We start from the raw sequence: 16,506 nt of genomic DNA, 5'->3' as shown, positions 1-16,506 counted from the left end.
CAATCATGCTTTCAATTTCTATACTCCTTTTTCCTTCCCAGAGTTGTCCAGAGTTTCCTATTTGGATGAGCCCTCTGTTTAACACTATAAACTGAATGATAAACTTCAAGCACTGTTTCTCTATTGTGTAAATAAGAGCTGAAAGAACTGTGGAGAGCTGCTTCTCTCTTGTCCTACCTGTGTTGCCCTCCTTGTGTTACCTTTAGCAAGTGAAAAAACTTGTATCTGATCCAAATACTTTACATAGTTTGGATTCCTCTCTTGGTTTGTTTTATTTTTTCCAGCCTGAGCAGTTAAAGGAGTGTGAATGCAAGTTGCTACCAGGTGAATTTTAATCACTATCTTGTCAAATTCTGAAGAGTGTGAAGAATACACTTAGATGGGAATAGCTAAACAAATATGAATTTGGACAGGTTTAAAGACCCAAAAATTCCTAGCAATGTAGATTTATCGGTATAAGATTTGACATCTGGTCTTGCAGCCTGGAAGGCCATCTATGTTCTGGGCTGCATTAAAAGAGGGGTAACCAGCAGGGAGCGGGAGGTGGTTGTCCCCCTCTACTCAGTTCTTGTGAGGCCCAATCTGCAGTACTGTGTCCAAGCCTGGGGCTCCCAATACAGGAAGGACATGGAGTTCTTGCAGTGGGTCCAGAGGAGGGCCACTAAAGTGGTCAGAGGGCTGCAGCACCTCTCCTGTGAGGAAAGGTTGAGGGAACTGGGCTTGTTTAGCTTGGAGAAGAGAAGGATCTGGGGATACCTCATTGTGGCCTACCAGTACTTGAAGGGAGCATATTAAACAGGAGAGGGAATGGCTGTTTACAAGGATGGATAGTGATAGGACGAGGGGGAATGGTTTTAAACTGAGACAGAGGAGGTTTAGGTTAGAGATTAAGAGAAAGTTTTTCACATGGAGGGTGGTGATGCACTGGAACAGGCTACTGTTCCACAGAAAAAAAAAAGGTTGTGGGTGCCCCATCCCTGGAGGCATTCAAGGCCAGGCTGGATGTGGCTCTGGGCAGCCTGGTCTGGTGGCTGGCAACCCTGCATGTAGCAGGGTAGTTGAAACTGGATGATCATTGTGGTCCTTTTTAACCCAGGCCATTCTGTGATTCTATGATCTTAAAATAATCTAGTTTCAAAGATCTGACAGTGACAATTTCTGAATGATTTTGGAGGTTTCTCTGGCTGACTGTAGTTTGCTTTTCCTTTTATTTCTCAATTTCATATAGCTTTCTATATGACTGTGTAAGTGAGAACATACCTAGAAGATATTATTGTGCTAATGTGTTCACCTGAGGGAAGATTGTGTACACCAGTGATGAATGACACTAATTGCCTTCAAGTGTGAAAATGGTGTCTTATCTGGCAATGTAAAGAATCCCAAATCACACATTTAATTTTGCTGGAAGTCTCTTGATGTCAGATAAGGTAAAGATCCCTCTACATCTTTGTTTTGGTTTTGTTTGTTTTTCTTTTTTCTTCCTCCAGGAATCCCTCCCTGCCTCTTAAGCCTGAAAGCTGAGATGACTCGCTCAGGTTTCCTGTCTATGGGGAGCAGGTGCCAAACAGTTTAATGAGCTGTCATGGGCTCTGCAGAGCTGACACAGCTCCATAATGGAGCTACTTTTTCTTGAGGCAGTCAATTTTCTTGAGGCAGTCGATCACGTAATACAGCAAAACTAGAACTTGATTAAGGAGCTTCAGCATCGCTGTAACGTAACATTTCACTGACTGCAGTTATCTTTCCTTGGAGCTTTTCAGGAAGCAGTAATACTTGTAACTGCAGCAGCCATATGTTTGAGGTAGAAGAATAAACATAATTTGCCTTTATCTCACTATTCTTTTGACCACCACGGCATAACGCTGTTGTTCACGTAGTGGTTAGAAGATTAATGTAAGAGTTACTGTGATGACTATCAATGTCCAGAAAAATGAGGTTAAAAATCTACTGACTGTTTTTCAGATCAGTTCTTAGATGTTGATGTTCTACAGGAATATGTATTATTTCTTGAATGCTAAATCTCTTTTAATTTTGTTTTTTAGGAATGTTACTGGTTGTCTGCCTGGAAGTTCCAGTTAAACGATTGAATCTGCTCATTCAGTTTGTGGCCATATTTTCCTTTCAAGTGTATTTAAACATGTCAAAGCTATTATGAGTTGAGAACTATTTCACTTCCCACACTGACACTGATTTTGTGAATTTTTCATTGAATATGCAAAGAAATGTTAAAATAAACCTTAGAAGTCCAAATATTATTGCAGATTCCAGAACTCACACCATCTGCAGCCGCTTTTTCTTGCTGCCTCTCCTGGCCCAGAGATAGGGTAGAGCTGCTATTTCTGTTTTATCTTGCTCTGTGACCCAACAGGCCAGACTAACCTGTGAACAGTTTATGGTCAGGAGAGCTCTGTGGCTTTGACATCCATGCCATTGTGTGCCAGGATCCAGCTCTTTAGTAGTGGTGTTTGTTGTGGTCATGGCTGGAGTGTTGCCTTGTGAGCTTTGGGAAGGCCAGTGTTGTTCTTAGAAGCTCCCATTCTTTGATTTCTGTGAGGAACTGAAGCTGATGTGCATGGACATACCCTCTGTCCTGCTCCAATTTAAACTGAAAGCGAGGTTTTCAAGGAGGGGTTCTGTCTCAAAAGAGCAGCAGAAATACTGAATACAACTCAAAGTAACCTTGAGAGCAGCAAGAGTGAGAGCTGGAAGGTAGGGATGAAGGAAGGGTATGTGGGCCCTGTCCCAAAGTGCAGAACCTCCTGTCACCCCCCACAAAAAAAGCCCACCGCTCTTTTGCCGATTTATTGATATGCATAATTGGTGTCTGACAACTTATCTTCCATTTTTAAGGGGATTCGTGCTTTTTGCAAATTGAAAACGTGCTGCGCTGCTGCCTTCTCTCAATAGGTGGTGCCGTGACTTCGCTGAGCACCCGCGGCCGTGTCAGCGAGATGAGATGCTTCGGGTTCTGTTTGAGGACCCGAGGGCTGCCTGAGGAGTGGAACCTGGTGAAGTGTTTCCTGCTTGCCGTCTTTCTTCCTTCCCGACCCCTCCACCACCAGCACTTAAAAGCAACCAGAAGTAAGAATAACCTTTAAGAAAGGAGCAGTGCTTTCCAGTTAACTGTTTGCAGGGAGTGGATATTTAACCTAAATAAGAATGTGGTATGTGGCTTTCACTCTGCATGTGTGAAATGCTCTCGCTCACACATTTAGGATTATAAAGCATGTGGGACTTGAGCATGTTTTATCTGAGCAGAAGCAGGAAGACAAGCAACCCACTCCGTGTCAGTGCAGATACACAAAGCTTACCACACTCAAAGTCCATTTTCCTTTCTCTCACTCTTCCTGGGGCCGTCTGGTTGCCACAGCCTGATCTGACACTCAAGCTGAGCTCTTTTTATTTTACTTAAGTCCTTTGCCTAGCTGCTTATGCACTGCCTTTGCATTCTGCCTGCGGTTATCAGCAGTGAATCTAAGCTCTGGGGCTTTTTCGAAGGACCAGAGAACCACTAAAGTAATGTGGTTTTGACCCTACTAGATGTCTTCACTGATACCCTATGATCCTCCTTAGACAGCAGTAGTGAGTTGTTAATATTACACTGAGAACTCTATTTGAAATACAGTCTTCAACATGCTTCCCTGTGTAGATCTTAATGCACTCACTTTCATAGTAGACCAGAAGCTTGTATCTGGTAATTTACTTTAAATCAGATGTATTGCTCACCTACTATTATAAACCAGAAGTTCCTAAAATCATTCCGTCTCACAAATTGTGGCTTACAAAAAGCAAACTCCCTTTGTTTTGAAAACATGGATATTCTTCCCCTTTTGCTACAGAGAGACTTACTGTGATATAATGTCTCTAAGATACATATGTTAAGCATTACTCTTAATGCAAATCAGTTTTCCAAAAGCAATTTTTATATGGAATAAACTAGATTATATTTGGGAGTCACAGGTGCTGGTGTAGCTGGAATTGCATCTCTTTTCTGTAGACACTTCAATTTGTAGTAAATGGATATTTGGCCAATGAAAATAGCCTGGAGCGATGGAATTATTTCTTAATAGCTGGGTGGAAGGGAAGTACTCTGGGAGAGAAGCAATGTTTAATATAGCAACAAAAGCAATGAGCAGATGCTTGAGTGTTTTGCATGTGCTCCTCCCTAGTTTTCAGATATCCATAAGGCATGGAAGAACATCTTTGACACTACAGAATATATTTGCAGTGATCATACAGCAGACAACCTGTTCATTAGGTTAATGAGGGCAATGTTTTGCTGGATTCTTTTTTTGCCCCCATTTAATCTCCTGAGCTATTTGAATAATAGGTACTATCAGTACTATTACCTCACCGGGTAATATCTGACAACATGATGTGCTTATGACAGGCTTCACAAAATACATTCATGGATAGAACAACTTCTTTTTTGAGAAAACAGTCTGGGCAGCCTTTGTATACTACTAATGTTTAGATACTGAGCCATAAGTAATGGGTAGAATTTCAAATACATTAATACTTGATAATTTACGTCTTTAGTCTGTGAACTAATTAGTGAACTAATTCCAACAGTCCAAAGTTTTTCTTACCGTGTCTCCAGGAAAATTTGACACTGATTTCCCAGCTGCTATTGTGAGACTCAAGCAGTTACATTCATCTCACTAGGCACGCAGCCTGTATTGAATCGCTGTAGTGCAGCAGTATGAGGTTTGTTGCTGTTATATGGGGGTTGTTTAGGTTTTGTTTGTTCAGGTTGGTGGTTTTTGTTGTTGTTTTTACCTCTATCCTCCCCCCAAGCCTAATCTGTTCATTTCAACTAGTTACTTGAAGAGACACCACATACAAGTATACACAGGTACAGTGGGTGTGGGTTCCTGCAGGACAGCAAGCTGCAAACAATGCCACTGCCTTGCAGCAGTCACTCCATTAGGATGGCTGATTGATAGCAGGAGCAGAGTGAAGCATGGGAGTGTGCAAGGAACTGCCAGGAGACATAAGCGGGACAGTACAGAATCTGACCCAAATCTCATCTGAAATGTCAAGAAGAGCAATTACTTTATTACTGAGCTGTATGAGATGGTTGGTGATTCAGCCTGTGTGTGTGTGTGCGCACATAAACACGTTTTCCCATGTGGGCTACTGATCCATTGCGTCTGCAGTCTTGCCTTTAAGTCTGTGAATGCTCTGCTGAAATCTAATGGTCAGAAAATTGATCATTAGCATAATACTGTTCTAAAACAGCTGTTTGGGGATCTGTCATTTGAAGGTAAAACAATACTTTCCATTTATCTCTGACTGCTCATTAGCTGAAGTAAACAAATTTTGCTCGGAAGAATCGATTCAGATTGTATGAATATGAATAGTGATGTCATCAGGTGACTTTCGAGCTGACTTTGCAGCTGATGATGGTATAAAAAGACATAGAAGACCTTTATTTCTACAAATCACTGCTGATCACAAGGTGCTGCAACATTAACCTGAGATCAATGAGCACTGAAATGCATTGAGTGTCCCTGAAAATATAATGTTTAGAAGTTATATATTGGATCTTAAATGTGCAAAGCGTTGTAATTTATAAAAGATGTGAATTTGTACATAAAATGCCGCTGAAATACTGTTTTTATAAACAAAACCTTCTCTCGAATGGAAAACCAACTCACCTCAGTGCTGATGTGATGTTACTTAATAGGTGTTTTGGCTACTCCTTGGAAAACAAGTTACCAGCTGTAAAGGTACATCCAGTATCCCAGTGGAAGCTATCAGGAGGGAAGAACAGATGTGTTACTTCAGCTAGATCTTTGCACTAAAATGCTGAACGTATGCTGGGTATATTGACAAGGTGGACCAGTGTTTAAATATCCTATGGAAAGCGAAAGATATTTGCATTTATGCAGCGCTTTAGGAAATGAAGCTATTCACTTAAAAGACAAATGAATACATCTGATCCAACTTCTGGCTTTAGTGCTTTAATCTTTAGTGAGAATATCACTTCTTATTACACAGATTTAAATGTTGTACTTCTCTGTTTGGCATCTGGTAATAGAAAGCTGTGCAACTTGTACAAATTAAATTGTGCAAAGAATCACTGCCCCTGAAGTGAGTTAATAATAACTGTAAGAGATCCTGCATAGCATAGCAGTACTATCAGCATGTAGGTGTGAGAGGGAGGAATTGTAAAGTAGATACTTTGCTTAACAGTGCTGTAAAATTGATTTTTGCAACTCATGTAATTCTCAGCTCATCTTTCAGTTGTGGAGTTTTTAAAGAGAGGAAGGAAGGGCAGGTTACACTCCTCATCCCTAATTCTATTAAAAGTAATACAGAACAATCAGAAAACAAGGAAGCAGTGTCATATGCCTTGAAAATGTGTTTTCAAGACAGTTCAAGGCTTGCAGCTACACCCAGCTTAAAATTTTGTCTGACTTTTGTTTAATGTTTGGTTTTTATCCCAGATGCACTGGAAGTGCTGTCTTATTGGTGCACCTCAAACCTCAATCTAAAATAGTTTTCCAGAGATGCAGAGCCTTATCTGGCTTTTGTCATTGCAGCATCTTGATCTTTCTTACATGGGCTTGTTTATCCTTTCTTTCTCCTTTTGTAGACATTTACAGATTACTGCTCCAATGCTTTATTCTTAGAATGACATTATCAGTGCTGGCTAAAAGTTGGTATCCTTAGAAATATTTAGGTTTTATTTGAAATAGGAATGAGGAGTAGAAATTTTTTCAGGAAGCAAAATTCAGATTAAAGTGCTGCAGGATCAAGGCTTCAGAGGCAGCTTCAGTTCCTGTTGTTATTCCTTACTGGGGGAACTGGGCAAACAAAGAAACACCAGTGCTTGTATGCAATTTCACAGGCAAAGCTGGACCCAAGACCTGAGGAGCCCATGCAAAAGGTTTACATCGAGATGGTGGGCATCTGAATTTGGTAAAGGCTCCAGTGTGAGATCAGTCAGTATGAGTGCTTTGTCTGCTGAGTTAAAAATGAGACTAGACATTGAGTCTGTACGTGTGAAGAGCAATAGTGCCAACACTGCTGACATCCTGACACTTCTCTGTAGATTTTTTTCTCTCAGTTGAACAGAAGAGCGCTGTAACTTTGACCTCTGGTGCATCATGACAGCATGCATGTGTCTTCGTAGGCATACATGAACACACATTCCAGTTATTAAGCATGGAAGACCCGTGATGGAGAACAGGCATTGATCATACCAGAGCCTAACAATTATTCTGTGTTTTATTTAGCTGATGAGTAAGCTATTAGGCTTTAGTATTGCATTGTCTAGACTCTATTTCCTTTTCCTTTTTTTTTTTTTTTTTTTTTTTTCCAGAAGAGTTATTATATAAAGGCTGTCTGTGCCTTCTTTATAATATACTGATGGTCTTGACAGATTTTTCAGGAGACATCTGGGACTCATTTGTTAACCGTCCCAGGAGGGATGTCATGATGATAAATAATGACTGTATCAGCCAGTACTCTCTAGAGCGATGTTCCCCCTGGAACATGGGTGACTGGAGAAAAAATGGCTAATGGCCCAAGCTGCACTGACATACAAACTGAAGTTTCCATGTGACAATATACCGAGCTGAGGGCAGGTCCTGCATGTCGGTATACATCACCTCAGCTGGGAGAGCTGCTGTCCAAACAGTTTCCTGATTTAGTTTACTCAGCAGCCTTTCTCACTTTCCTTTGGCCTTACTCCTGGCTACAAATGGTACAGTATCCATTTGCAACATATGTGATGGAAACATCTGTCTAGTAGACTGTACCTGAAAGCATAATAAGTTAAAACACAATAATGCCCGGAGGTCACAACCATGGCAGTGTCAGGTGGAGGATGCTGGAAATGTACCTTCTGGTTTAGCTGTCATTTGAGAAGCACTGAAAATGAATAGTGGAGTTGACATTTATATAAATATCCTGTGTATTTTCTGGGATATCCAGACTCAAATCTTTCCGCGTGTTTATACATGTAATGCATTTTACAGCCTTCCAGGCCTTACACTGTCATACACAGGTTGGATGTTGTAGCTGAAGTCATAAAGAGCAAGCGCCATCAGTGATGGCTCTCCAGGCAGGCAGCCAGCATGATACGCTGAAGGTGAACAAACATTAGAAATGTCTAGGTTCTGGAAATTAATTACTCAATATCCACAGAGTGCATTTACAGACTTGAAGGAAAAAAACAAGATTAGAGATGTTCCAACTCGCAAATTTCTAACCTCCGCAGTCACCTCTGTGCTGGAGTATCTTCCAACAGAGCAGTCTCATGATTAGTTTTCTTTAATCAAATATTTGCCCTTTCCAATGAAAATAATTATATATTTTGCTGGCAGAAAATTGCTTGAAACATCATTTCCTACATTGTCTGTTTCCATTTATTCTTGTGAATGCATATTGCTGTGCAGGTATTCAGAATACAGAAGCTGCACTGCGAAGGGAGTTTCAGAAACAACTGCGCACTGCAATGTGAAGTCAGTAAACTTCATTCATTCAAACCTACAGTATTCAGTCAGGACCATCCTTTCATGTCACATTTTTCCTGGTTGAACAGCAGATGGAGAATAAATTGTGCATTGCACTGCTGCGAACTAGTTATGGACTAGGTCCAAGACTCAATAAAATGCATATTTCATACTTAATAATAGCAGCCTTTTTTAGGGTTGTTGGTTGGATTTGTTGTTTTGAGATATGGGATTTTGTTTTGTTTTGTTTTTCTTTTAGATATTTGGTCAAAAGTTATGGAAAGTTTTTAATTCACATAAGAAAAAAAATAGCTGCTTTCTTTTGAAGACAAAATTAATGTAGATGCTAGATAAATCTTCATTAAATATTTTTAGGGGAGTGAGATGGGTGAGATGCAATCATTGTAATTCTGCTAATGATTTTAATGTGATCTGGAAAGGCTGGCACCACTAGAGGTGTGATAACGTTTGCATTCTGCTCAGAAGTTGTGCAGAGCTAGAACTGGAGAGGAGGAAAACAAGAGATGTTGCTTGAACCAAGTAAAAGCCAGTGGTAGTAATGTAATGTGAAGTACTGTCTGGACACTCTGACCCCTTCCATTTAGGCATGTATGTGACGTGACAGTCCTGTTGGACAACTGGAACGTAGCCCTTAGCTACAGTTCAGAGGACCTTCAAGCCTGCTCATCTGGTGAATTTGTCAATTTCACCACAGGAAATGTGAGGACTGAGGGAATGGGCAGGATTGATTGGTTTCAGGGCATCCATTTGGGTTCAAGAGCGCACGGTACTCATGTGGTCCTCCCTGAGTGTCCACAACTTCTTGCACATTTCTGCCTTTCCTCAGCAGGTGCTACCAGTGTCCCTGTGGATCCTTCACTGGAGTGAGGTGACATAAGGGACAGGCACACATTCTGCAGGAATGTCCCTTGAGCCCTTCCCCGGGAAGCTGCTATACTCAGTGTGACAAACTCCACTTGTCAGCTCCTGTCATTTTTGATATTTGATGTCCATAGACAGAAGTCATTTGTTTATTTAATCTTAATCCATGCCTGCATTGAAGGCAGTGACTTTGTGCATGTGTTTACTCACTCTCATAAGCACGCTCATGTCCTTGTACCCTTAGGTCATTTTGCATTTAGTTGGTATAAATCATGTATGTGTTACATGCTGTTAATATTTAATAGAACTCCTTGGTGAGATTTCCACCAAGATCAGATTTTGAAAACCAGAGAAAAGAAAAAAAACATTTAAAACACAAAAATCCTGTAATGACATCAGTTGTAGACAGTGCCATTTTCTTTTGTTTGCAGAACCCCAAGTGAGGTAGGTTTCTGAACTGTTAAATACAATGAGGAACATATTATTCACCATGCATCCACATCTTCATAAATAACAAATTTGCAGGGGCTCTTACTGAGCACTTAATTCCCATTCTGTTTTACATAGTCAAACAACATATGCTAGGATGAGTTAATGTGCCATGATAAATTCAAGCCTTCCACAAAATTGTAACACATTTTAAACATATTTTAATTATTTCACAGGGAGAAACAAATACATTTCTTAGGCTAAGAGTTCACAGAGATACATAGGCTCTATTATATAGGTCCTACCCTTCACCAGGCATTATGCAGTCTACCGTCTGCAGCCAGCTTGACTGAATCAAGACATAGAGTTGTATGTATAGATGTGTCAACCCAATATAACTGTGTTTTTCCCAAATCTCTTGCTAGAAAACTTGCTTTTCTTGTTGCTATGCTTTCAACACCATGACTGAACTGAGAATTAACAGTAGACTTTGAGTCACTGGTTCCTGGCTCTACAGGTATTCTGCACTCCTCCAAGCAGTTGAACTGTGGAATAACATGTTAAATCTGTCCAGCTTTTGGATTAAAAAGGATTGCTATTTCTAATTTTGAGCTAACAACTCTCTCAAATCACTTTAGTAAAGCTAACAGATGGGAGGAATGAAAGGCGAAGAGTTTCTTCTTGTTTATGTGTCACGTGAGTGACAACCCTGATGGATCTTAACATATTCCTCCTTCTTAGGCCTATCTTCAGTCTTACAAGCCACACATTTCTTCAGCCAACTGCACACTGGCCACAGAGCTAAGCTCAAGTCAGCTTGCTGTGCCAGTCCATGGGTGTGCAACGAACTTGCTTGCCTGATGTCCAACTCTTGGCACTGTCTCTGTGGAACTCAGAAATGTGGGGTTTATTTATTTATTTATTTTATTTATGGCACTTATTAATCCACATGTTTCTTAAAAGAATGCTTGTTTGGGAAATGTGGGCACCCCTAATATTCCTTCTCCCAAAACTTTTGTAATAAGTCATGAACTTTCTTCTCCTTTCTTAAAATCAGGAATTTCAGAAAAACAAACCAGCACTTCCCATAGATCAGATATTTTGCAATGCCCTGGTTCTGTCTTTCCTACAATGAAGATATTTTTTTTGATCGTTCTCTTTTATACAGCCATCAGTTTTTGCAGCACATTTAAGCACTTGTTATCTCTACAACCTATCCCTCATCTCTGTGTTTGGTGAGTGGTATCCAATGGATTTGAGGGCAAAAGGCAGGCTGAGACCAGCCAGCTAGACCAAGCATATGCATTAATTTGTTTCTCTAGAATCAAGCTAAAAAACAATAGTCCCTTTTTTATTAGAATCGTCTTATATTCACTGTCTCACCCACACATGTGATTTCACATGATTTCAATTTAAAGAAGCTTTGCAAATCTCCTGCAGGGCTTCCTTTGAAATGGGGCTCTGCTTTGCTTTCTCTCCATATCTCAGCCATGGCCTCAAAACCCCTCTTCCCCTGCAATTTCATGTGAGATGGAAGCTCAGTGACTCCTCATGCAAAGTCCCAAAATCAAGAAAGAACCTGCAGTGCTGAGTTTCAAGCATTTGAGAAAGCAGTGCAGCAGCAGAAGAGCATCATAGAGGATTCAGTGAATGAATGTAATATGGATGAGTGGATTTTGGCAACCTCTCTGCTCTGCGCCTTACAGATGTAGGATGTAGTAATGAAGGGAGAATGAGTGAATGAGCTTATTCTTGAGATACACAGGCATCTTTCATGAGTCTCTGTGAGTTTGATGAATCAGATTTGAATCTAATTTTTGTAACAAGCTTGATTGCTGAGTCACTAGTATGCTGGTGCAGGAGGATGGCATGAATAGGCACCAGCATCAGAGACTTATGTCCTGCTCCACCAGTGGCTAAAGACTAACTTCAGCAATATTCAACATACCTACTGAGCATCCTCATGGCCTCCTCTGGACTCACTCCAGCAGCCCTATGGCTTTCTCGTGCTGGAGGTCTCAGGCCTGGATGCAGTATTCCAGATGAGGCCTCACAAGGGCAAAGTAGAGGAAGACAGTACCAACTTTTAAAATAGTCTAATAGCAATAGGATGAGGGGGAATGGTTTTAAACTAAAAGAGGTTGTAACTTGAGGATCCCAAGCCACTCTGTGATTCTAAATGCAACATGCAACTAAACCTTCCTTCCACTGTCCTGATCAACGTGCCTCCACTGAGGTCACAGGAAGCAGAAGAAATGCTTTGTCCTGGTACTATTGCTCTCCCCTGGGCTTCATGGCATTCACAGCCTGTCACCTAAAAAAAAAAAAAAAAAAAAAAAAAACACCTTGAAGGCAGGAAGGAGCATACACCTGCCCTATAGAAAGTTCAAGGGAGAAAAGAAATGGCCCATAGCTTCTGAAGACCTTTTACCTGACAGAAATACTCTAGTGAAATGAAATGAAAACCTTCTGCATATACTGTCTACCGTTTTTCCAGCTGTGTGACTTCATTTTCAGTTGCTGAGAGGCTTCACTGCTTACTTTGTGGAAGTGTGGAGTCTTGATGTTTGATTTTCTCTGGAAACCATTTCAAACTTGGGCTCTTTGAGAAAGGAAATGAAAGTGGCCTCAACAGCTCTTTGTATGAACACGCCTTCTGAACCCCGCTCAGGATAGCATGTTCGTGTCACAAATGGATAAAAACTACAAGGGTTCATTCAGGAATGTAGCATCCATTTAACTGATTCATTCACAAATCACAAAATCAAAGGCAAGATTTATTAGGCTTTGACATATGGATTAAGCATGGTCCTTTTGTTACTAGATGACATTTTCCTCCTCTCAAACTTAGTTAAAAATGAAATAGCCCCTCAGTTCAACACAGATTCACAAAACTCCTTTGTCCCTTCTTGATCAACCATTGACTCTTTGTAAAGCCCAACAAGGAATCACAGTCTCAGTGGACAGTGGAGTATGAAAACTGTGGAGTAAGAAGAAAAAAAAAAAAAAGTATCATGAATTACTTATAAAGTTCACTGAGATGCAGTCCCTGACAAAAAGAGTAATGACTAGCTTCTAGGCTTAACTACTGTTTTTTCTCTTCACATACACTTTCATTACCAAGCCACAAAGGTGTAAGTGGGCTGAAAGTGTGTCCTGTACTCATAGAAAAAGCTATCAAGTAACACAGAGCATGCACATTTTTCTTGGCGTTGTGTTTCATTTTTAAGTTCCAAAATACCAGCTGCTTCAGAATGAAGCTACAGGCTCCCATGAACATGGAAGATAATGCCTGCATTTCCTCACTTTTCAGACCACAGTTATTGGTCCTCTTTAGAATCACTGAAATGAGAGGAAGATCCAGAGGGAGAAGGTTAAGCAGGTCTCATTTAATTTTAGGATTAAGAGGGAATCTCCAGATTCCTTGGGACATTTGGATGAACCTCAGTGCTGCACCTTCTAAGAAGCATTTGTAGCCCACAAAAGCAGGCTAAAGGGGCCTTAAGACAAATATGAGCTTTTCCAAATCTGTTCTGTGCTAGGGGCTGAAGTCAGAATGAATCAGAAAAGGAGAATGTAACCACCCTCCGAAAATATGGTACACTTGCTGTCACTGGGACACTGCTATGGAATTAAAAGAAATTCCTATTTCTGCAGCATCAGGAGCTGCTAGGTGCACTGGTAATCATAAACCACACAAGCCAAACCAAAGAACACAAACAGAAGATCGAAATCCTTCTTTTAAATTCTGCTGGATGCACAAAATCGCATCATTTCCTCAGATTTCATGCATATAATTTTCTTTTGTATCTAAGATGACTCCTCTCAGACTATAGCTGCTAGTAATGTTGGGGTTTGGTCGAGGTACAGACCCATGAACCATAATCCCAGTGAACCCTCTGCACGACACCTTATCTGAAGATGCCTGACAACTGCTCCTGGTAACTGTTGGGTGTTTTTAACCAGTTCTGCATTTACTCCATGGCAGCCTCCATATCTCGAGTGCATCTTGTTTGCCTCTGGATGAGAGCACTGCATATAGCCATGTCTAAGCCTTAACAAATTCACAGGGTTGATAACGTAAAATGCAAGTGACAGGCAATATAAATTCCATTCTGCAGTCAACTATGGCAAACTTTCATTTCTTAATCTTGCTCTGATGCATTTGCATGGCACTTCCCTTAAATTATGTCCACTGAGCATCAACAAGGACATGTACCAGATACAGAAGCCCTATGCAGCGGGATACAGGAGTCCTCCAGTGCACAGCCAAGATGCTGTAACCATTTCAGACACTGCCGATATTTAGAGTAATCTCCTCAGTTTCTGCTGGCTTCCTAGACATCAAGGAAGTGCTTTAATAGTCACTTGGAGGCAGCTCTCTGCCTCCATCCTATTGCCCTTCTTTCTTGCTACTGGTACAGCACAGAGAAGTGATACATTTTCCCAACTCAAAGAATGTTCATTCATATGGTTGAAGGTTGTTTGTAAAAGAGTCGTTTCAGGAAGTTTCTAGTTCATGGATTACTTCGTGGCTAGCTCTAAGCGTTTTGCTTAATTAATGATGTATCTTTCAGAAACAGGAGCAAATGTACTCAGTTCACTGAGTGAAATTCAGGTGCCCTGAATTTAAATGCTGTATGCATACCACCTGCCTGAATGAGCAAGGGCTTTGCTTTGAACTACAGCCCCTAGGCTGTAATAAAATCGGATTTTATTTGGGTTAATTTTAGCTAGAAAATGCCTCAAAAAGGTCTGGCAATAAGGTACAAAGAAAAAAAAAATTCACCCCTAGCCCTAGAGTAGAAACCTCTACCTGTAATGTTAATTAACAGCTGAAATTACTTCCAAAGAGGAAAGCAGATTTTTCCATCCCTTGAAGGATCATAAAGGGGAAATTTTTAGGAAATGGGAAAAATTAGCATCACAGCTTTAAAACGATTGAACCTCACCTCGCTTTAACATCTGAGCCTCTTCATTTAGCATGGCTAGTAATTAGCTCCTGCAGGCTTCAATTAGATGTACTTGTTCAGCAACACTTGTCAGCTCCTACTCCCTTGGCACCACTCAATGGAAATGCTTGAAGCTCTTGGGCTCAATCTGGGTGAAAGTAGGGCCAAGCTACTCACAGCCCTGAGTTTTGGTTCTACAGCATGCACTACACATATTCTGAAGCTGAAATGAGGTTTTGTTTTCTTCTGAAAAGCTGTAAGGCTTTATCCTATGAAATAGTAAGTACTGTTGGTGTTAGGTTGTTTTTGTTGATGGTTGTTTTGCAGGGTGATAGAAGTTGCTCTGGAATTTGTTTATTTATAGTTGTGACTGAACTCAAACTGAGGTCTAGAACTTTAATTCCCACAAAATGTAGAAAAGAAAGAAAACACCTTTAAAAGTGTGTATCCATTTTGTTTATTGCATCTGTTAAATTGTAGGCTCCTAAGTAGAAGTATTAGTCAGTCTGCTTTCTGTCAGATGTATGTGGAGATTCTCTTAATTGATGAGTTACAGAAAGTATAGTTAGTGCTTACCACTGATTTCTTTGCAAACCAGGTGTACATCTGAACCCTGAGATGGACAACTTATTGGGGAGCGGGGGTGGGGGGGGTGGGGGGGGGGGAGGAGGGTATTTACTGCCTCTAAAAGGTGTCTCAATTGTTGTCTTTTTTCCTGGCTATCTTGCTTATAAAGTCTTATCGCAATACTTTGGTGGTTTGTGGTTTTTTTTTGTCTTTTTTTTCTTCTGTACAGACTGTGGCTATACCTGTGTTGTTCACATGTTAGGCTCCAGCCTGTAAATCTGATTTCAGGAACAAAACTTAAGCAAAATACTTGCTACCATGAGAATAGACTGGGAATTAAAAAGCCATTTTAATTATCAGTTCAGTAGTGCTTTCCTCCTTCATATTATCAAGTTTATAGTCAGAGCTCCTTCATTCTCCACACAAGGAAAAGATTACTTTCCCCCCCACCCCCTACCCCCTCCCCCCCAAATTACATCAAAACATGAAGAATAACTCAAAGCTGCAGTAGGAATAATAAAATTATAGAATCACGGGGTTGGAAAGAACCATCTAGTCCTATCACCCTCCTAAACCATTACTACCCACTAAGCCACTAAAACATAATAGAATCATAGAATCACCAGGTTGGAAAGGAAAATAAAGAAAACATACTTGGAACATTTTTCCTATTACCTATTATGACATACATCAGACAGCAGTGGAATGTCCTTAGCTGAAAGAGTTTAAGAAGAGAGTATTGCCTTCAATGGTACTGAAGAAAGCAACTAATCACACGGATGCTGAGTTTAACACAAACTGTTCTAAACAGTTCTCTATTAATCTGTGTGCAGCAGTTTCTCATCACATTAACCTTTTAAATGTAGTCTTTTATAATACATTTTGATATCTGAATGCTGAGCACTTCTATCTTTACTACATGCAGAATTAGTACTTTCTACATGTAACCTAATATCATGCCTGTGTGTTTAAGATAAAAATGCAGTAATAGGATTTGACACATAATTAAATGGCTGGTTGCCATTCCTCTGAACTGAAGGGCTCTTCTGCTCAGAGGTGAATCAGAATTGGGAACTTTCTGTTTTCAAATCCCAGTCAGGTGAGGTAGCAGGTTATCTGCTTGGTCACGAGGCAGGCATCTTACTGTGTGTTAGGGCAGTGCTAGGGCTGCAAAGCTGCATCTAGACCAGATATTAAAAGCAGTCATGTCT

The sequence above is a fragment of the Coturnix japonica genome, chromosome 2 (genome assembly GCF_054131305.1).
Source record: "Coturnix japonica strain WE chromosome 2, WE-NBRP24, whole genome shotgun sequence".
Classification (NCBI taxonomy): domain Eukaryota; kingdom Metazoa; phylum Chordata; class Aves; order Galliformes; family Phasianidae; genus Coturnix; species Coturnix japonica.
This window is presented reverse-complemented; position numbering follows the sequence as displayed.